We start from the raw sequence: 23,429 nt of genomic DNA on the forward strand, positions 1-23,429 counted from the left end.
GGTTCTATGGGAAGGGTCAAGCATCAGAAAATGCCTGCCCCCCAAAGGAACACTGGCAGTCAGCTCTGAACCTCCAAGCACAGCTGTATCAAAAGGACCTAGCATTGCATGATTCACCGATTCCTTCTAAAGTACCTTTGGGGGATGGTGCTCCTCCAAGTCCACGTCTTATTTAACTTACACCAATGCTGATGCCACGGTCCTTAAGTAGTGAAGCAGAGTAATGTCCTCAGACCCAGGAGTGCATCTCCTTATAAGCATTGGTTATGTCCAGGGAAAATCTACTTGATATGCAAAGAGTGTATATTCTTCAAGGACAAGAGGGGTAGAGAGAGAATGAGGAAGAAGAAACAGAAGAAGCAAAGGAATAGGGGAATGGGGAATAAAGGTATAATAGCAAAGAGACAGAAAAAAAGGACAAGGAGAATGAAATTAGTGAGGGGAAAATATAAAACAAAAGAGTATAAAGTAAAAGATGAGGATTGAAAAGTATTTAAGAAAAAAAAATTCAAACAACTAAGGAAGGTTGCAAATGTCCCAGGATTCCTGGTTCCCTCTGTCTGGGTGGTACCTATGGCTGCTTCCTGTCTTGATTGTTCTATCTTTTTGTGATTTCCAGGGAGAGCACAGGAACTCACCCAGAACTCTCCATTGCCTTCAGGCCCACACATTTGGGGTAAGAGATGCGATGAAAGTGTAAATGATATTTCTAGATAATGTCCTAAAATTACTTTCAAGTTGTTTTCCAGGAATCTCAAGACCCTCTTCAGGCCTGAGAGGAACGCTTTATAGGAAATCCTGATCAGACATTTCACTCATGAGAAACAAGTGCAAACTCCTCCAGGACAGGGAAGTCCTGAAATGGGGAAGATATTTAACAGTAGACCTCAAGGGGGTACTCTTGCATGATTTACCATCCAACCCATCCTTGAGGTATCATGGGAAAAGTGAGGCATTTAAGTAACCAACATACCTACAAATGTATCATGAAGTATGCTAGGGATCTGCTAACTCCAGACCCATGTCTGGAAGAGGCACACTGGGGGTTGCATTGATGGCTGAAGTGAGAGAGGCAGGCAATCAGCCTTCCTGAAGGGTTCACCCACCTCTTGTCATCTCATGTTTCCAGCTACCTTCTACTTCTGCCCATCCCAACCATGTTTCTAGAGGTTGAGCACCAACCACCTGGTGACCACAGGGGAAGCCTTTTGTTCACTATGACTGAAGGAACCATATAATTTATTATCCAAGCTAGAGGATTTTTGAAAGTATGGAAGTGTGCTGTTAATAATTACACCAAGATAACAAGTGTAAACAGAATCATCCTAGGCAAACCAGGATACACAGTCAGTCTATGTATAATGATTCTTTGGATTGGATCAAAGGTTGGTATCAGATATAAGCTAGGCCAATCTAAGTCTTTTTCTAGTGATTTTATAACTGGTGGTATGTATGGCTGTCCTCTTTCTGGTGCATAAGCTAATAATGCCAACCTGTCAGTGGTCATGTTTTCACAATGTGTCTTGCAGACACTGAGAGTATAGATATGGGGACAGAAAAAAAAACCTAGTATGACACATGATCTGCACATGTGGCACCAAGGTCCTTCCATCTTACATCCATGATGCCTCCTATGTTTCTTTCTCTGTATATCAACTTTTCCTTTGGAGAAAGAGAGAAGGGAAAAAATACCATAAATATATCTCAAAAGGCTGACTTTATACTCACCAACACCTACAATCACATAGAGCTTAGATACCAATGACCTCTAATTTAACCTAAGCCCTCTCTTATGTCCATCAACTCAACATAGAACAAAACAGTATTGAAAGCCTATTATGCTCCCATCCCTGGGATAAAGTGGTGAACTAAAACAGAACAAACCACCTCTCTGCCCTCATTCAGTTTCCATTCCAGCTGGGGAAAGCAGGAGATGAACAAATAGATAAATAAGATAATTCTAGATAAGGAAAGTTGTTTGGAAAGTAAGTTAGGGTAATGGGATAGAAAGCAACCAGCGAGAGCATTTTCTTTGTCTAAGGTGGTCAGAGAAGCTGTCTTGAGGAGATGGCATTTGAACCGTCACCTTGTTGGTGGGAAATATTTTAATTGCTCCATTGTGTGCTCAGCCATAGGAAAGAGCTGCACAGCCTGTCAAAGCCTGAGCTGGCATCTTCCCCTCTGCCTCTGGTTCTCCTCCTATACTCACAGTAATGTCACTATCCAATTCACCTCAAACAGAAATCTCCCATTCCTCCCTTCTTTCACTAGCAACATTTGTCAGCTAAGTGTTCTTGAATCTACCACCCAAAATCTCAGCAGTTCTCAATATCCATTGTTGGGACAGTACTATAGCAGCTCAGTGCCTGCTCAGTACCCATATAAGTACCCCAAGGGCAGAAAGGCTTTCTATGTTCTACACTACTGTACCTCCAGGGTCTTGCATAGTGCTTGACACATGATAGACTTCAGCATATTCTTTTGTTGACCAAATAGACACATCTGATTATGGAAATTACCTTAATTGTTTTTCTGTTTTCTATAGAAAAAACACACGACACCTTTTATGAATGAATCCCAGATGGCCTGTCCATCTTCACCTCCTACAACTAGATCCAGTACTAGTTGGCTAGTACTTCTCTAGCCAATGCTCATTGAAAAGAGGACATGAGAGACTACCGAATACTGAAAATGAACTGAGGACTGAAGGGGGAGGGGAAAAAGGGGGTGATGGTCTTGGAGGAGAGTACTTGTGGGGAGAGGCACTGGGTATTATATGGAAACAAATTTGACAATAAACTATTATAAATTTAAAAAACTTAAAAAAATGGAAAAGAGGACATGAGGCAACTGCTGCTTATTTCTAAAAGTAAAGGCTGCTGGCATTGATCCCATGAATCTATGCCTTCATTAAATCATTGGCTAGAGAAGTACTAATTATTAAGAGCTGATAGACATGGTAATGAGTACTCATACAGTATACTCAAAGGTGCCTTGAAAATCCTCAGTTGCTGGGTGCTTATACGTATGGAGTGGTTATGTTTTTCCATCATCATTTGAGTTCAAAGAAATGTGCCTTACAGCATGTTATAATTAGTTGTATGTTAATATATACACATACACACTCTCCCATACAGAGCTGCCTTTAATCTAATTTATTCTTGATTTTTTTTTAAAAATCAAAGACGAAATAATTCCTATATTACACAAACCATTTCAAAGTAGATCTGAAAGATTAGGGCTGATTTGCTCACTTGTTATGAAGAAAATCTGACTTTGATTGTCAAATATGATGTTAAGGGCCCAAAAAAAGGACATTTTATTCTCACTTAATTTATGACAATCAATGCAAAACTAATTTTCAAGGTTATCTTAACCAACTTAAAACCTTATTTATTTACCATGACCAAAATCACTTATTCTACAAATAGAAGACTGGGTGTTATATGGAAACCAATTTGACAATAAATGATTAAAAAAAATAAAATTAAATTAATTACTCAAGATAAAAAAGACTGTTTTAACACAAGCACACTATAATAGTGAAATTTAAGTCGTGTATGCCAATTTTCTCTTTGCTAAAGTGCTATTTAATACATATACACCTGGTTTTATTTATTTTTTAATGAGAATTCAGTGAGTTAGTATATGTAAATTCCTTTAAATAGTGCCTAGTACTTATTAAGTGCTGTATAAATGTTAGCAATCATCATTAATAGTAGTAACAGTAGTCATAGTTATAAGTACTAATGTGTGTCATGCACTATTCTGATTAATTTGCATATATTAATTACATGTGCTAATTATTTTGCCTGTGTTATTTAATCCTTTCAATAACTCACTGAGGTAGGTATTAACACATGCTCTTTTTAATGAAAGGGGAAAATAAGGCTAAATGCATGACTTAAACATACTTTCTGAAGTAAAGGCCTGAAAAGGCACTTTCTCATAGCTGAAAAGTGCTAAAACAGGATCTGAATCCATGCAAGTCTCTCCCTGGAATTTCTTACTTGGCCATCCAGTTACACTGCCTCTCACAGCAGAAGGGGCCAAGCTTCTAGAACTGAGCCTCCCATACGTTGAAACCTTACTATGTTTATTTATTTTACTCTCCAAATAATATTATATAATGCTAATTCTCATAGTTAGTAATACGTGACACTATAAAGTATGTGTTTCATATTTTATACCATCTATGTATATATTACATGTAAAACAATTCTTAAATAATATATAATAGGATAAATGGCAGTCATAAAGTGTGGAAGTAAATATTACATTATATCCATTATAGATCACATAAAATTAAAAGTAAAACAATGAGGTGAAGATGAAATACCCAATGTTTTTATTTTAAAATGTATTTACATATTAAATATATATAAAACTTATTCATAATAAATATTCCCATAAATAATAAAATTGTAAAAGGAACAATGTGTTTGGCTATGTGTCATTTATACATAATATTTGTTTTACTACTGGTGATACAGAATTCAAAAGTCTGGTTCTAAGTTCAATTTATTTTGACCTTTGGTTTAATGCTTATAGTATCTGAGAAAGATAGCTCACAAATATTCGTGAATCTAAATGAAGAAGGTCATCATTGGCTGTGCATAGTTAATCACAGCATCAGTTTTCAGTCCAATTATGCAGTGGTATTTGTAGAAATTGGATTTGTGTATTTCCATGATTCCTGAAGTCAATCAGCAGTTCCCACACTAATGAGAAGATATTTCATTTTGATATTTTAATAAATTTTCTCAACATTCATTGAAATTCTATATTTGGAAAAATCCTAAACATGTAAAAAATTGAGCTCTATGTTTTGTGTGTGTGGACCTATGTTAAGTTTTGTGGGTTACTTGGTTTCTTTAATTCACATATTAGCTATACTTGTTAATTCTTGTTTTTAATGGTTGCTCTTGGGTTTACAGTATGCATCTTTAACTTCACACAGTCTGTCTTCAAGTAATGTTATAACACTTGACCTAGTGTGTAACAACCTTGTAACGGTACACTTCCATTTTCCCTTTACTGGACTTTGTGCTATTGTTATCACACTTTTATTTCTACACATGTTATAAACCATATAATACATTCTCTTTGCTTTAAATAGTCAATTGTCTTATAAAGAGATTTTTATAAAACTAGAAAAAATTCTTTTGTATTTATCCACCTATTTGATTCTTTCAGTGGTATTCATTATTTCATGGAGACCTAATTTCCATCTCACATTTTTCCTTCTGTCAGAAGGACTTCCTTTAATATTTCTTACAGTGTAGATCTGCTGCTCATAAATTCTTTACCTTCTGTGTGCTCTGAAAAAAATTTTTATTTTACTTTCAACATTGCAGAATATCTTTAATAAGATATTGAATTCTAGGTTGACAGTTTTGTTTTGTTTCTTTCAGTGCTTTAAAGATATTTCTCCCATCTTCTGCCTTATATTGTTTCTAAGAAGTCTAATGTATTTTTTCTCTCTTTTAATGTTCATGGATTTGTGTCTTATCTAAGAAATCTGCCTAATCTAAGTTGCTAGGATCTAAATGTAAAACTTAAATGTATAAACCTTCCGGAAGAAAATATAGGAGAAAATCTTGTGACCCAATTTTCCTTTGCGTTTCAAGTCACTACTAGTCAAGACAAGTCACAAAGTAGGAGAAAATATTTATAACACGAATATCTTTATCCAGAATATGTAAAGGACATTTTAGTATAAAACAAGCAAAATAAAAAACAAGTTCAAGAAATCAGGGAAAAGATTAAAATAGAAATTTACCAAAGAAGATATATGAAGAGCAAATAAGCAAGAGAAAAAGATTAACAATAAAATTAAACATTAGGGAAATTCAAATTATGTCCACAATGAGTCACTGCTAACTACACAGTCACTAGACATGCTAAAGTAGAAAAGACTCACACTACCAGCTTTGTTAATGATTTAGAGTAACTGGCACACTCATTTGTTGTTAGTGAGAATGCAATTTGATAACTTCTTATAAAGTTAAATATATACTTTCAGGGGCACCTGGGTGGCTCAGTTGGTTAAGCGGCCAACTTCAGCTTAGGTCATGACCTCACAGTTTGTGGGTTTGAGCCCTACATCGGACTCTCTGCTGACAGCTCAGAGCCTGGAGCCTTCTTCTTCAGATTTTGTGTCTCCCTCTCTCTCTGCCCCTCCCCTGCTCGTGCTCTGTCTCTCTCTCTCAAGATTAAATAAATATTTTTTAAAATTAAAAAATATATATACACTTTCAACAGTAGTCCCAGGAATACTACTCCAAAAGAAATGAAATGTATGTCCACATGAAATCTTGCATGCAAAGTTTTGTAGAAGCTTTATCAAAAATAACCTCAAATTGGATATAGCTCAAATTTCTATACAACTGATAGGTGAGAGCAAATTTAGCATATCCATACAATAAACAAGAATGATACATGCAGCTGCATGAATAACTCTCTAAAACATTACTTTAAATGAAAGAAGTTAATAGGAGTAAATAATTGAAAATTATAAACACAATTATATAAATTAATTTGTTGATATCAAACTCAAATTAAAGATATTCAAAAAGAAAAAGATGTGACTAAGGAGCTGATTGAATTAGGGGAATAAAATTAAATAAGAAGATCTATCATCTCAGTAATAAAGACTAAATTATGTGATGCCCAAAGGACAGTGAATTTGTACAATAAAGGAGATATTGAAGAAATAAATGTAATTTTTCACAAATAAAAAAATGAAATAAGGAAGTAAAAATTATCAGAGAGAAAGTGATACATACAAGAGCTAAGCAAAGATGTTCTAACACAAGTAGGTAGGTAGGTAGGTAGGTCGGTCCTTGGGACCTAAGGAAAATGAAAACAGATGAAAATAGTGATTTTCATAAAGGACTAAAGAAAATTAAAAATGGCTATTATGACAGAAAATATAGGAGAAATGCTTATTATTTAAATATTTTCAACACATAATTGATTATTTAAACAAATACAATAACATAGGAGTGTGTGGTTATAACATAGGTAGAAGTAAAATGAATGACAACAAATGAAAAAAATCAGAGAGTGGAGAAATGGAGGTAGATTTTTATTGGGTTTTCATACCACCCAGGAAATGGTGTGTCACTTGAAGGTAGGCAGTATTAAAAGAAAAATGTATATTTCAAACTCTAGAGCAACTGGAGATTAACAAATCAAATAGCAAATAACACATCAAAAAAAGTAGAGCTAGTAGGCCAACAAGGAGAGAAATAGAATCATAAATAATATTCAGTTTCTCCAAAGAGGGGACAAAGGAAAAAGAACAGAGAAAACAGATGGGAAGAGTAGAAAACAAATGATGGTAAGTTTAAACCTAAATATATCAATAAACACTTTCAATTTTGGGACACCTGGGTGTATGCTCAGGAAGTTAAGCATCAGACCCTTGATATCCACTCAGGTCATGATCTCATGGTTTGTGAGGCTCTGCACTGATAGCTCAGAACCTGCTTGGGATTCTCTCTCACTCTCTTTCTCTCTCTTTCTCTGCCTCTCCCCTGTGCTTGTTCCTCTCTCTCTTCCTCAAAATAAATAAATAAGCTTAAAAAAAAAAGCTCTAAACAAACATCTCTCCCAAATACAAAGCAGCAATCATTAGATTGATTGAAAAAGCAATGTAGAAATGTTAGATACAAAAATTCACTTTAAAAATCATTAAACAAACAGGTAAAAGTAAAGAGATGAAGAAATATACCTTGCTTCAAACTGAATATAAGAAAGCTGGAATAGGTATATTAATATTAGATAAAGCAGAGTTCAGAACAAAGAATATTACCAGTAATAAATAAATACATTTCATCAGGATAAAAGAGTCAATTCATCAAGGAAAAGTGTGATTCTAAGTGTTTATGCACCTAATAGAGGTGCTCCAACGTACATGAAACAAAAATTGATGCAACTATAAATCCACAATTACAGTCAATGACTTCAAGGCCCTCTTTAAATAATTGAGAGGACAACTAGACAGGAATTCCATGAAGGACAGAGAAGACTTGAGTAACCTCAGCAATAATTTGACCTGATTGAAATATATATAACACTTGACCCCGCAACAAAAAAGTGTGCATGCTTTTCAAGTACATATGAAGCATTTACCAAGATAGCCTAAATCCTGGGTCACAAAGCTAGTCTCAATAAATTTTAAATGACATTAGTCATGTAAAATATGTTCTATAGCCACAATGGAATTAAATTTGAAATCAATAACCAAAAATTAACTAATGTACTTCTAAATAGTAAGTGAGTGAAAGTGGTAATTAAAAGGGTACTTAAAACCCATTCTGAAATTAGCAAAAATGAAAATATAGCATATAATTTGTGGGATACATCCAAAGTAGGGCTTAGAGGAAAGTTTATAGCTCTAAACATTTATATTATAGAAGGACAAAGGTCTTAAATCAATGACTTCAACTTCCACTTTAGGAAAATTGAAGAGAAGGAGAAGAAGGAGAAGAAGGAGAAAGAGAAGGAGGAGAAGGAGGAGGAGGAAGAGGAGAGAGAAAAAGGAGAAAGAGAGAAGAAGAAAAAGAAATAAAGCCCGAGAGAAGCATGATAAAGTTTGGTAGTTTTAAAACTATTTAATTATATACGTACCACATGATCCAATAATACCCATTTTAAGTATTTACTCAAGAGAAATTAAAGCATATTTTTTACACAAATGTTTATAGTAGGTTCATCTGTAATGGCCCCCAAATGGAAACACCTAAATGTCCATTAACAGGTTAATAAATAAAAAGATTGTTGTATGTCAATGCAAGAGTGAATACTCAGCAATAAAAAGCAATAGCATGGATAAATTTCACAATGATTATGCTGAAGAAATGGAGCAAAACTAAAAAAAAAAAAAAAGGAAAAGACAAAGAACCCCTACATTTATATAATGTCTGATAAATAGTGAACAAATCAACTGATAACCAATGATGGAAAGCAGGTCAGCAACAGAAATAAACAGTGACAAAAATCCTAAGGAGGACAGTGGGCTTGAGGTAGAGGGATTACTAAGAGGTTGGAGGAAACTTTTAAGGGTGATAAATATGTTCATTTTTTTTTATTGTGGTAGTGGTTTCACAGGTATAAACATATGTCAAAACTTATTAAATGTTGACATTTATCTTATGTCATTAAGCTCCAAACAAACTTATATATATTACAAAACTTGGAAAAATAAAAAAATATTGTTATCTCTTAGAGTAAATTAAGATGTTTTCTAGGAGATTAACCTAGAAGACACACTAAAAAGTGAAAAGATAAAGCTGTTTACAACACATACGTCCAACAAAAAGACTTATATCCAAAAACAGTGAATTCTTACAAATCATTAAGATAATTTTGACAATTCTGTTTTAAAAACACTAGCAAAAGTAATTTTACTGATACTACCACAGCAAAGTAAATTCCATGCTTGAACCAAACATCCTGGAGATCAAAAATGTAAATAAAGGGCAAAATACAAAAATAAAGTTATCTGGCTAAAAACCTGGGAACAAAGCTTGAATCACTCATAGCTACTAAAACCAGAGTGGAGAAAACTGAAAAAGAAAGTCAGAGTCATGAGCAGTTTAAAGAGAAAGAACCATAAAGGAGACCTAAGATAATACCTACATTTACTGCTGACATGAAGTAATTAGTTTAGAAAAAAATCAAGAGATCCACTTTAGTTCAATGAGACACAAGGGATATATCTGAGAGGGAAGAAGAGCTATTTTTGAAAAGTTTCCTCAAGCTTTAAAAAGAGTCACTGGATATCCAAGTTCATTCATTAGCAGGGGATTGTCATATGTAGATGGGAGGCTCGGAGCGGCTTCGGCAGGCTTTCCTTCCACATCAAGTGGACACCAAGAGGAAAGCAAAGCCAAGAGAATGACAGACATATATGGAGCCAGAGCCCTGATGAACAGAGCAGTTACCTGACTCAAGAAATCTGCTTCATGAAATAATGCAGCCTGAATTGGTTTTTCTGTTCTCTGTGGCTTCAAACATTCTAACAGATACAGCCTCTGTCTAACAAGGTCAAGTCTGTAGAATTGTGGAAATGACTGCTTCACCACAGAACACAGTGACTCTGCTTTGTGACTTCTCCCTTGTGAAATTGTCCGTGGGTGCCTCTCAACATACCTAAATTAGCAAACAAGGTACAAGTGATAAAAAAAAAATGTTTAAAGTCAATGTTGACAAGACTCTGCGGAAACGGGCACAGTTGTGCAAACTGGTTCAATCTTTCTAAGGGGAAATCTGTTGCTGTGTAATAAGACCTTTAAAATTGTTCACAGTTTTGACCCAGAAAATCTACTTCTGTGATTATATTGCAAAGAAATCCTCCTGAATAAAGTAAATAAAAATTTAGGTATTCATAGACATACAATTGAAACTAGAAAAGAAAAACCTGGTAAATAATCCCATTACCAAGCAAATGGAGAGGATGGTAAATCAACATAAAGAAACACGGTTGCCTTTCCAAGCAAAAAAATAATATTAAGACTATATCCAGTTTAGAATAAATATAAAATATAGTGAAATGAAAAGAGTAGACCACAAAATGGTAAGAACATATTATTCACTAGGACTCAGCCTCTCTTCAGATGCTCAAAACAATTAAATCAAATCATCTTCCTCAGAGATTGGGAAGGTTACACTCCTACACACATACATACACCCTTACTACCTCCAAACAGCTGACATAATGGTAGAAAATCTGAGCAGCCTCATATGTGAAACACTGAACTGAGCAGTGGAGACACATAGAAGAAAAGGATAAATAGGTATCTTCATAAACCAAGTGGAGTGTGGAGTGCAACAGACCAGCAAGAAAACATGAGAATGAACAAGGTATTCACTGATTGTGATGAGTTTGATAGACATAAGCATGGCAATGGGGAGTGGGTAACTGGTGAATATGTTGGGGTTCCTCTGGATTCGGTGGTAAGGGAACAACTCATCTGAGGAAAAGATATTTAAGCTGATAGTTGAGGAATAAAAAGAAAGCTAGGAGAAGAAGTTGTATGTAAAACCATCAACCAATGTGAAGGCCTGAGGTCAGGAAGTTCTTAGCATGTTTCAGGAACAGAAAAGGGGTCATTGTGGCCAAAGCATGTGCCACTCCAGGATGAAAGAGACATGATAATCTCTGACGAGTGGCCAGGAGACAGATCATGCAAGGCCTTCCCTACAGTTGTGAAGAATTGGATTTGTATTAAGTGTAATGGAGGCCACTATGGGGGAGGGAATGATCACATTTATTTTTAAAGGAATCACTCTGGCTGCATCATAGGGAGTGAATTATAAGGACCCATGTTTGGAATCAGGGAGATGGTAAGAAGGACTCAGACCTGTCCTAATGAAATATGACAGGTGGTTTAGACCTGGGCAGCAGCAATGGTATTGACAGAAGCAGAGGTATGTTTTGGAAGTTGTATTAGTAGAATAGATGAATGTATTCAGGATGCGAGCAAAGAGGCATGCCTGGCGGTTCAGTAGGTTAGGCATCAAACTTCAGCTCACGTCATGATTTCACAGCTCATGTGTTCGAGCCCTGCATGGGGCTCTGTGCTGACAGCTCAGAGCCTGGAGTCTGCTTTGGATTCTGTGTCTCCCTCTCTCTCTGCCTCCCTTCTGCTCACACTCTGTCTCTGTCTCTGTCTCTGTCTCTGTCTCTGTCTCTGTCTGTCTCTCTCTCTCTCTCTCAAAACTAAATAAATATTAAGTTTTGTGTTTTTTTAAGATGGGAGCAGAGAACAGGACACTCACCAATGCCAGATCCCAGGGATGCTAGAGGGACATTCCAAATGAAGGATCCTATGTGATCTCCAAATGGAGTATTCAGGCGGGCACTCCATCTAGGGCACCATATCAGGAAAGCATATGATAAAAAGCATGAACCAAAACAGGAAGACAACAGAGTCTGGAACTGGAGAGTCAAAGCCCAGGATGAAGGAAGACATGGATTCTATTAAATCAAGTAAGGAACTGGAGTCCATGGTTCCTGCTGCAGTGAGCAGACACAGGCTGAGGCAAGCTGTTTGTCTTTGAATTGAGTCCTTGTCCATGACTCCACCTTCCACCCCTGTGCTGAAGCTTTCAAATCTATACCTCTAGTCCGGAACTCTCTCTGAAGACCTGGACTGAAATAGACAACCTTCTCTTGGACATCTTTATTTGGCTTCTCTCCTGGCATCTTATAATTTGCTTGCACAAAGGGGAATTAGCATCTTCTATCACTTTACACCCCACTGATCCTCCTAGGCACCCTCCTTCACTTAACAGGATCATCTTGCACTGCTAGAGTTTTCTGTCATTTCAAAGAATAGTAATGTCTAATGAATAGATCATGTAAAATGTGGCCTTGCTTGTCTCCCTGTGAAGTCCTCTCTGATCTCAGATCTTTCCTAGGAAACAGCAGTCATTCTCTCCTATTTCCTATTTGAAAACTCATATCTCTTTGTTGCCTCCTACCATGTTTTAACAGTTATCTGTAGACTGTCTCTACCTACATCATTCATCTTTGTATTCCCAGAATCTAAGCAACTGAGGTACATTTAAATATTAGATGCTCAATACCTATTTTCTGATTTAATGGATATATGCAAATCTATGCAATAGCAGGCAAGGGTATGAATAAAAAATGAAACATTATATTTGGCAGAAATAGAACATCCTGGGGAATGCAGCTGCCCAAGGAAGACTTAGAAGAGGCTCTTTTTGCAGCCATTCCATGCGGTTTCCTTAACCTGTGTTATGTGGATCCCAATGTACCAGTCATGGCTAAGACAGAGAAGCAGAATAGTAGGTATGAATCTCCTGCAAAAGTCAGGGCCCTTTGTTATAAAACTGAATGTATACCTGTCCCCAAGAGCCAGAGAAGTGAAGGAGGCTTCAGGAGAACTTAGAGCAATGACAGACTTAGTTGAAGCCTTATCTTTACAAGGGGAGTCTTTTGATCAGCAACAATGTGTGGTAGCTGCCAGATGGCTGCTGCTTCCTTTCTGCACCCAAATATTCCAGGAGCATCCCTGAGGCCCACTGTAACTGAAAACATAGATGAAAGCGAATTTGAGGAAGTCTAGCCACATTGACACCTTCTTACAAAGTCACACTCTCAGAAATGTTGATATTGGAGTTAAACAAGAGGACCCTGGAAGCGCTGAGGTTTGATTACTCTTATTGTACCTTGATACTTGATGCATCAAAACAACATTGGATTTCCCAGGATAATTCCATGGTCAGTCCATTTACTCTTTATAGGAAACACTCAAATCTTGGGCTTAAGCTGTAACAGCCTCTATTAATCCATTCAAGCTCAAAGTCAAGTGTGACAGAGCCCTTGGGAAAGGTGAAGGACAGCTGGCTCTGGCTCAAAGAACAATCCAGTGTCCCAGTGCACTGTGGAGCAGAAATAGCCATTAGGTTTTCCTAATATATATTGAGGACTATCTTATTGATTAATAATAGGCAGATAGATGGATAAATGGATCTACATCCAATTATTTGCATAGTTCACAGTGTCAATAATATTTTTAAAAGTGCTAAAAATTATGACCATTCTTATTTCAGAATTTTTCATGAATATCTTCACACAGAGAACCATATGTGATAAAATAAACAGTGTCCTTAGCAGCATCTGACAGCACTCACAATAATAAATTTCACAGGGTTATTCCTTATAGTGCCCTTAAATTTAATCAGATGGTACCACACAAAAGCACAGATTAATAAAGTGGTTTATAGGGATTCAATATGATATACCTGAGTTGGAACAGCATTTTAATATATTAAACTGTGTGCTTCTTTTTTTTTTTCTTCTAATGTTAGTTTTTATTCCCTGGCTTTCCCTAGGTAGGCCACAGAGAAGGGTTATTAGAACCTAATAAAGCTTCAAAACCTTAATTCTGAGAAGACACAGGGCATCAAAAGAAAAAGAAAAGAAAAGCATGTTTTATCTGAACATGGATTCTACTTCCAGCCACATGTTGCACAAGATACCTCAGCTCATGGAAAGAAAAAAGGCCAAGAAGGACATGGCGTGGAAGAGAGGTTGATGAAATTAGAATTGAGGTGACTAGACCTCAAGGGTAGAGGCAGAAAAGAAACAATGAATCAGTCAGAACAGGCTAAGATATGCTGCAGTAACAAACAATGACTAAACTACTAAATATAAATAACAATATATACATATAGTATATGTGCTGCTGAAGCAAGCATGTAATATATACATATATAAATGTGTATATATGTGTTTATCAAGGGTCATTTGGAGAATTCTGTCCATGCCACTTATTCATACCTGTTTTATTGAGCATCTACCATCTTGAATCTGGCCAGTTGGCATGTCAGAGGAAGAGAACCACTGTTCTCAAACTAAGAATTAAATACTCCAGCCAGGATGTTATATATTCCATATATACTTAAAACTCACTGGCCAGAGCTGGTCATGTAGTCCTATCCAACCTCAAAGATCCCTAGATGTCATTCTCCACAGGCCTGGAAAGAGGAGACAAGTGGCCATCTGTGAGAAACATTAATAATAAACCCAGTTAGCATCAAGAAAACCCCAGTCTTCATCTAAAAGAGAATCATGGAAACACATCCTGAGCCCACCTGCCAGGAGTTACTGTGATAATTTTAATTAATTTTATGTGTCAATTTGATTTCACTAAAGGTTGACCACATTACTGGTAAAACATTGTTTCTGGTGTGTCTGTGAGGGTGCTTCTGGAAGAGATTAGTGTTTGAATCTGCAGACTGAGTAATGAAGATCTATCCTCACCAATGTGGGTGGACATCATCCAATCCATTAAGTGCCTTAACAGAACAAAAAAGAAAAAAAAATTATCTCTTTCTCTTCTTAAGTTGGGATATACATCTTTTCTTGCCCTCAGACATTGGAGCTCCTGGTTCTCCAGCCTTTGGACTGTGGAATTTATACTAGTGGTTCCCTTGCTTCTAGGCTTTCAGCCCTAGATTGGGTTTACACCATTGGTTCCCCTAGTTCTTGGGCCTTCATGCTTGGACTAAATTATATTGATGGTTTTCCTGGTTCTCTGATTTGCAGATGAGAGATTATGGGACTTCTTAGCATCTATAATTACATGAGCCAATTTCTAGAATACATGTCTCTCTCTTTCTGATAAGAAGAGAGATATATGTAAAATCTCCTATAGAATTCTGTTTCTCTAGAGAACCCTAATTAATACAGTTCCCTTTTGAAGAAGTGCTGTGAATTACCTATATGGAGGCGCTGCTTTAATTTCTTCCCCAATGTAATCTATGAGGAATTCTTATGGACAGTAGGCAGCAAGTTGCCTATTGACTTTCATGCATGAGTTAAATTCATCAGTCCTACAAGATACTACTCCATTCTTTTCAAATGTACCCCAGAATTCTAAGACCCTGGAAGAGAGAGTGGGGCAAGAATGAGAAAAGGAAAGGTTATTTTGGCTAAAAGTGGACAGGTCTCCCTTAAGTGATGACTCTATTGCTGTGGCTGTAGTCATTCATTTACAAAACATTAATTCAGTTTCTCAGGTCTCATGGAAGGCAATCCTATCTCTCAGGTTTCATGGAAGGCAATAAGGCATTTTGCTATACTTATTCATGGAAAAATGTTCCAGACTTTGCAAGATGTGAAATAAGGTTGTGTTAATTGAAAATGTCAAAAATTTTCTCAGTTATAACAACTTTATGGTAAACCTGTAAATGGCACTTTCCGTATGCATGCAAGCAAGGTTGTGTGATAATAAAATGCATGGACTTCAGAGTCAGGCAGATTTCAGTTAAATTCTGTCCCTAGAGAACCAGTGATTCCTCAGATAATGTATTTCATCTGTCTTAACTTTTCTCATCTAAACTGAAGACCGTTTATTATTATTATTATTATTATTATTATTATTATTATTATTAGTCTGACTTCTCTTATTTTTAAATTGGGATCTCATTTATATTGCAGTGTTGATCCTAGGATTAGTATTTTTATATGTAAACTGATTAGCACAGAGCATGGAACACTGGAGAAATGATTACCATTATGTGAGAGCCATTGTATTTGTTAATTTATAAGATGTGTATTGATTAGTTTGAACAAATATGTATGCATTCCGACTTTGATTCAGGTCATGATCTCATGGTTCATGAGTTCAAGCCCTGCATCAGGCTCTGTGCTGACAGTGCAGAGCCTGCTTCAGATCCTCTGTCTCCCTCTCTCAGTTTCACCCCTACTCATTCTCTCTCTTTCTATCTCTCTCCTCTCTCAAAATAAATAAATAAATTGTTAAACATTAAGAAAAAAAAGATGAGGACAGGAGATTGGGATTAGGACAAAAAGTAGGAGCCATCCAACATTGAAAAGAAGGTACTGAAGTGTGAGTGTACCCACTATGGGAAGGTACAGTGCAGAGTTTGGAATGAATAAAGGAAAAATAATTGAGAAAAATGATTAGAGAAATTTAGGTTAGCTAAATAAATAATGCAGAGACAGACATTGTCTCCAATCTTCACAACTTTATAACAAAATAGGTAACTTGAGCATTAGGGAGTTCCCTGAATCTCAGTGCTGTGGCTAGAAGGTAGGAATTCTAATGCATCTCACAATGTATAGGACACAATAGGTATTTAATCAGTGCTATTGTTGTTCTTTCTGGACTGGCTTTGTTAGACGATAAGCATTTTACCAATGAAAATTATGTCATTTAATTTCCTCAATGCCTTCATAAACAATATTGAAAAGACATCATACTTTCCTTTTTACTCTATAGTCCTGCTTCTAAATATCTACCTTTAAAATGAATCATGGTCATGGTGGGGGTCACTTGTGGGGAGAAGCACTGGGTGTTATATGGAAACCAATTTGACAATAAACTATTAAAAATAAAATAAAATAAAATAAAATAAAATAAAATAAAATGAATCATGTGTGTGCCCAAATGTTTACTGCCAAAATTTAATCTCACCCTTATTTACCAGAGCAAACAGTTGAAAACAGTCAAAACATCCTCTAATCCATGTGTGTGCATGTAGGTGGGGGGAATGAGAGGGACTTCCATAATTTGTGGTACATCCATTCAATAAAGTATTGTACAGGCTTTAAATCTGAGGTTGAGATATTTAGTTACATGAAAGGTGAGATACTCTCCTCTTTCTGCCTTTATCTCATTCTCTAACTTCTTAATTCTCTCTGCTCTGGTCAAACTACCCTCCCTCCAGCATGTCACACATACCAAGTTCTTACCTACACCAAGGCCTGCAGGGTTGGAGTCCCTGTTCCCTCTATCTGGGACCCACTTCTGAATGTCCCATCCCAAACAGGTCTCAGGTGTCATATCACCTAGCTGGAGAAGCCCTGCTCTGGTTCTGTTAGGCTCAGAGACAGCACCTCATTCCATCAGAATTCCATCATATTCCATCACATTCCATTCCATCACAAGAGATTGTGAGCTCTCATTTGGGACTTATAGGGTGCTGCATTCTACCGTAATCTATTCAGTTCCAAGAGGGCTGTTGATGCCAATGCATCCTCCAGCCTCAGAGGGGGCCTGCACAAAGAGGCTTTAGTATGCACTTTATGAATGAATTAATGCTGAAAATCAGGTTTCTAAACAGTAACATCCCATTTTTCTGGTGAAACAAGAAGCACTGAATGAGTGAGTGTGTGTGTGTGTGTGTGTGTGTGTGTGTGTGTGTGTGTGTGTGTGTGAAAATACTGGAAAGATTAAAACCAAAATCTTAACAGTGGTTATTGCCAAGTGAGGTATTATGGATGGTTTCAATTTTTTTTTCTATTTCCCAAGGATTCTACAATGAATAATAAGAAAAATGTTATTTTTAAAAAAAGACATAAATTTTAGGTAGAAGTTTTCAGTAAGTAGGAGTGACCTAGCTGATCTCTGGAGGTCATTGGTGAATGCTCAGGTACCTGGAATTCTTGTCTCAAGCAGACATAATGAGCACATCCCAGAGTTTGGCCAATTTGTTGATTTTAATTTGCTCAGGAGTGAATCCACTTCCCCAAGGCCCTTCTTCTTCCCCCTCCATTTCCTTCTTAGTGGGGTGAAGAGGCGCTGGCCTCCACCTGCCTCTCTCTCATTTGAGCTTTTTCTTATCTCTTGCAGTAATTGAAGAAAGTTAACCCAGGATCAGAGGACAGAAAGGAGATAATGCCTCGAGCTTAATTCAACCTGCATTTTAACAAGCTGGATACACCCCACTGAGGCGATTACAGAAGCAGCCAGTCCTGCCTTGCCTCCTCCTGCTGAGCCTCTCATCTCTCCACCTGCAGGAGCTGTCCTGCCCTAATTCCCAGGGCAGTCAGGTGGCAGGGCCCTGAGTCACCCTCCCTGAGGACTGACCTAGAACACGGAGTTCCAACACTGATGGCCTGACTCCTTCTCTTTCAGCAGGAAGCATGGAATGCTCCTGGAGCACAGAGCCAGCTCTGGCTTTGCATTTCCAGTTTGATCCATGGGCCCTTACCCCCACATTAATTACACCCATAATATTTGAAGTTCTCTGCAAGCTGGCTCAGTCTGCCTCCTGTGACCAGGTTATTTTTTTGAACACTTCTTCCTACAAATATTCATAACTTCTCCCTGCTCTTGAACAAATTAAATTCTTTTCATCCGTAGGGCTCATCTCAAGAAGCACTCTACAAGAAGCTTCCCGGGTACTCCCTTTAGTGTCCTCCCTGTCTTTTTAGTATGCCCAAACTAAGGCAACTCTTTTTGTCCTGTACCATAGAGACAGCTGGCCTTCTCACAGACACACTAACACTTGCACATAAAAATCAGCCACCAACTAATACAGGAAAGACACGCCCTCCCAGTTTTTTCACAAGATGGCTCTGCAGGACACAGCTCCTCTGTTGCCTAGAGCCCCACTGCCTGATTCAACCACCTTGCTAATATCTGGAGTGTCCCATTCCCAACATCAGCTCTGGCTCACCAGATCTGGAGGCATGTTTGGACTGGAGGGACATGTCTGCCAAGTAGACATTCAGCCATACTCGCTCTCCAGAGTTTGGAATCATACCCTGGATGACAGAAAGTCTCTGTCAAGACCACACACATTGCCCACCTTTCTCTTGGCCAGAGCGGGGGAACTTGGCACCAGGTGAAACACTGTCCATTGACCTTTATGACTATTCCAGCATACTGGTTCCCTGAAGGCAAAGACCCTTCCCCGTTGTTTGTAGTGACTGTGCCCATAAGAGCACTTTGCATCTGGCAGCAGAAAGCGAGGGGGTATTTGTCTCTATTAAGGAGCAAATGGAAGCTGACAGCCCTTAGTGGTCCTTGCTGAAACCCAGAGGCTGGCCCTGAGTCTCCCTGTGGGTCCTTGGGCTCCAGCTTCCCTGAAGTGACAGATCATCTGCTACATTGCTGTGACCATGTGGGAAATGAAGCCTCTTTAGGATTCCTATGGCTAGTCTCAGGGAAGTGGATTTATGTCTTAGTGTTAGTGCTCTGATCCCATTCATCTCTGTGTGTCTGTGTGAATGTATGTGCATGTATGTGTGCATGTGTGTGTGAAGGGTGCTACTTGAGGACTGAATCTTGAGTTTCTTGCCTAGACTCTACTTACTGGCTGCTTTCATTTTAACCTGTACCCAGTGTGGGCTACCCTTACCTTGTCCCTCTAAATCTTCAATGCCAACTGTTTTCCTGGCACAAAAGATCATAATGCATTGACTCATTTTAACATTGCCATCCTTTATATGCCATAGTTGTTTCTAGTATTAATTATGATAATAAGAATAGCCAGAAGTTAAAAATATAAACAATGAAAATCTTGTATTGAATTTTAATTATAAATTTTTAGAGATAAAAATAAAATAGCCATTTGTTTCACTGTTTTAAAATTTAAACACAAATATCAACTGGAGTAACTTGAGTTCTGTTTGTGGGTCTTTAAAATTACCCTTAATTTCTAGCTGATTATTTAAACACAGGTGTAGGAAGTAAACACAGGGGGTGGAGACATAAATTGTGCCAGAGAGCAGCTCAAAGGATTTTAAATTTTTAAGAACTTATTCTTAAAACTGACCATGTATAGCTTGAGTCAATGTGTCCCAGGGGCCAAATGTATAACTGGTGTTTTTCTAAATTAATTTCAATGTTAAAGATACTTTTATTAAAGTTTAAATAATAAAAATTCAATAGTAACTAGAGAAATTGCTTAGAACTTAGATCACAAAAAGAATTTTTGGGGGAAGAAAATGTTATTAATGAAATTGTTTAGAATTGCTGGAGCATGAGAATAATACTGTTCTGGGCTGAATTGTGTCCCTTCAAAATTCATATGTCGAAGCCCTAACCCCAGCACCTCAGAATGTGACTGCATTTTGGAGATAGGGCCTTTAGAGAGGTAATTAAGTTAAAATGAAGCTTTTAGAACAGGACCTTAATCCAATCTGACTGGTGTCCTTAGAAAAAGAGGAAATTTGAACACACAAAGCAGACACGAGGGATGTGTGCGTAACAGGAAAGACCTCATGTGAGGACACAGGGAAAAGATGCCATCTGTAAGCCAAGGAGTGAAGGCACAGACCAAACTAATCCTGACAACACTGATACAGAAACCGCACGCCTTCCTGGTTAATCTTGGACTTACAACCTCCAGAACTTGAGGATGCTGTCCTCATGCCTCTGGGCATGCTTAGGAAGAAGGAGAGCCACTGTCACAGGGCATGGTGCTGAGGCCATTTTGTAAGGAATAATGGCCTGCAGAGGACAGAGGAAGTCCAGGAAAGAACACCAAGGTCTAAAAGGCTACAGATACTTTTTCTGCAGCCTTCAACACAGTACCTGCTTTCTTTCCTAAGCAAGTCAGCACTTGTCTAGAATGGAATAGGGTTAGGAACCATATGTACTGACCCGGGTGAGGATGGGTTGCTGAGAAAGGCAAAGAATAGAAAATTAAGGCACAGTTTATCCAGTCAGGAGTCAGGGTAGGCTCACACCCTCAATGTCTCTCTCTTTCCCGACTTCTCTTTTCTGTCTCTCCTTCTGCAACCCCTTTGGCGTAGCCGTTCACATGCACATTCACCCACTTGCTGTCTCTCATCAATTCAACCCCCTGTGCTCCCCACCCCTGTTCTCAACTTAGAATAGCTCTCTTACTCTCCCTGTCACTCTCTTCCTCCCTCTCCAGTGCTGTGGTGGCAATAACTGCATTTATAGTCTGGGTCATTCTGCTACTCCTGGGAATCCTGCTGCTGAGCTCTTGCGGTTGGGAGTTGCTTAGAGAAGCAAACACCCCAAAGGGAGCTCAGACAGTTTCAATTATAGATCAGTAGAAATCTCCCATGGAGTATGCCCCTCCAGAACATCTGTGGGCAAGCTGGGGGAGGGCTGGCGGGGCAGGAGGGCGGGTTTAGCTTCAGTAAATGCTAAGCATTGCAGATTTCTGTCCTATGCCCCCTAACCTCTACATCTATTTTGACCCACCTGGAATGGCATATAAAGGATGGCAGATGAGGTGGCAGCGGGGACAGATGCCTCTATGAGGAGAAGGGTTTTATCACTGACTTTGAGTTTAGAATTGCAAGAGCATAGTGGTAATAAAAAGCAGACCAACTTTCAGTGGTCAGTTGTTTTTCAATTCCCTTCAGACAGTGCATGCCCTGATTGTGTCCAGTCAAGGCCAACTTTGCCACTGCCTTGCCTTTGAGACACTATTGTCCACCTGGACATCAGTGACCTTGCTCACAAGTAAAACATAGTCAGTCTGTTCCTACCTTAGGATAAGACTTCTCAGATTGGTATGTCCTTCCTCCTAAGGTATGGACCAGTGGGGGAACTGCAGAAACAGAGGTGTCTTGGGACCAAAGTGGGGGATAGGTAAGAGCTCCTCTTCCTCATGGCATTATAGAAATCCTTCAGAAAAGCAAGTACAATCTAGGGCCAACAGAGATATATGGTGGGTCCTGGAATTCTTAGTGTCACAGCAAATATGCTTTCTCAGGTCATATGGTCATATTCAGCTTTCATGGGTATTCATCTATTTACCTCCATCCAGACCATTTCACTTGGCTTTTTCCAACAGGAACAGTAAAGAACTCTTCTATTTGGAAACTTAGGGTTTCACCCTCTTCCTCAGCATTGCCTATGTTTGGCAAAAGAAAAGAAATAAATACAAAGGATTGAAAGAGGTTCTGAAATAAAAGAAAGGAGACCCAGTTTATAATCCTGGATTTTCCCCTCACTAACTGGGTGACCATGGAAATTGTCAACATCTTGCTCAGTTTCCAAAAAAATGGATATATAAATACTTGCTCAAATCACCAGCGAGTGAGAAAATAATTGATGGGAATATATTTAGAAATGCATACTATAATATCAATTAAAGATATCATTATCATCATCATGTAAGATTCAGAATATTAAAGTTAGCATACTTTGAGGAATCAAACTTGAAAATTTTCTGAGTTTACTATCCACAGTGTATCCAGGAGAACCTGGAGCATGGGAACTGAATGTTAGGAACATGGACTATCGTGTCAGAAAGGCAAGTGTTCCAATCACCATCTATTAGCTACATAATATTATAATAGTACCACATGTGGCATTAGTTGCTTCATTTGCATTAGGAAAGTAATTCTTTTTTCACACTGGTGAAATAAATAAAATTGGAGTAGCTATACTTTTTATTGTAGTATTCTGATTTTTCTGTTCCATATTGTTTATGTAAGATTGTTCCCAGCCTACCTCCCAGCGATAGTCAGAAGGACCAAACCTAAACCAATCATTGTTCTTCATCAATTTGGCCTTGATGATTGAATCAAATATGAATATATAACCTAACTTGATCCAATGATTAGCACATCTAAAACTTGTAGTGAGAAAAAGACCTCCCCTTTCTTCTGTTTGTTGCTTCTGGAAGGAAGATACTCTATAAGCTTGGAACTGTGTACCGCCTTGCCACCTCAAACCAAAAACCTACCTGACTATGGAAGCAATACAAAGGGAAACAGAGTCGGAGATGAGAAGTGTGTTCCAAATAACCTTATGTGAGTCCATGGATCCATCTATTCTAAGTCAGCTCTTCTCTGCTTCTCTGGCATTTTCCATTACATGAACCAATAAATTACTTCCCATTTTTTTAAAAAGATATTTTAGGTTGAGTCTCTCTTAATTGCATCAGAAAGAGAAATAATGAAAAAACTAGAATCAGGGGTGGACTATTAAAAGTGATAACCTTTAAGATAGTATTGACTGTTTCTTTAGAAGATCATAGGAACCCCTCCATTACTGGATTGGAAGTTGTTCACTTGCATCATGCAGATACAAGCTGTACAATTTTACTTGTATTCCGAGACTCAAGCTATGTACCTTCAAAGGGTAGGGTATTAAGTGACTTTGAGAGAGAGAGAGAGAGAGAGAGAGAGAGAGAGAGAGAGA

The 23,429-nt window shown here is 37.8% G+C and overlaps 2 long non-coding RNA genes across 3 annotated transcripts in view; one reads left to right on the top strand and one right to left on the bottom strand.

The window, feature by feature from the left end:
* The window catches only part of LOC115272774, an 83,415-nt gene extending 66,042 nt beyond the window's left edge, over positions 1 to 17,373 (bottom strand). Inside the window, exons 1-2 of the long non-coding RNA XR_003900453.1 lie at positions 17,264 to 17,373; positions 14,456 to 14,545 (exon numbers count right to left, since the gene is read on the bottom strand). This is a non-coding gene — a long non-coding RNA (uncharacterized LOC115272774). The remainder of the gene's footprint in view (positions 1 to 14,455; positions 14,546 to 17,263) is intronic.
* On the top strand, positions 625 to 18,546 carry LOC115272781. Of its 2 annotated transcripts, none has more exons than XR_003900458.1 (2): positions 625 to 676; positions 18,144 to 18,546. It is a non-coding gene; the product is annotated as an uncharacterized LOC115272781 (long non-coding RNA). The 2 variants fall into 2 exon arrangements; XR_003900459.1 differs by lacking the exon at positions 625 to 676 and adding an exon at positions 17,517 to 17,585.
* Positions 18,547 to 23,429: the final 4,883 nt, after the last annotated feature.

Source organism: Suricata suricatta, chromosome 2, assembly GCF_006229205.1.
Source record: "Suricata suricatta isolate VVHF042 chromosome 2, meerkat_22Aug2017_6uvM2_HiC, whole genome shotgun sequence".
Taxonomy (NCBI): domain Eukaryota; kingdom Metazoa; phylum Chordata; class Mammalia; order Carnivora; family Herpestidae; genus Suricata; species Suricata suricatta.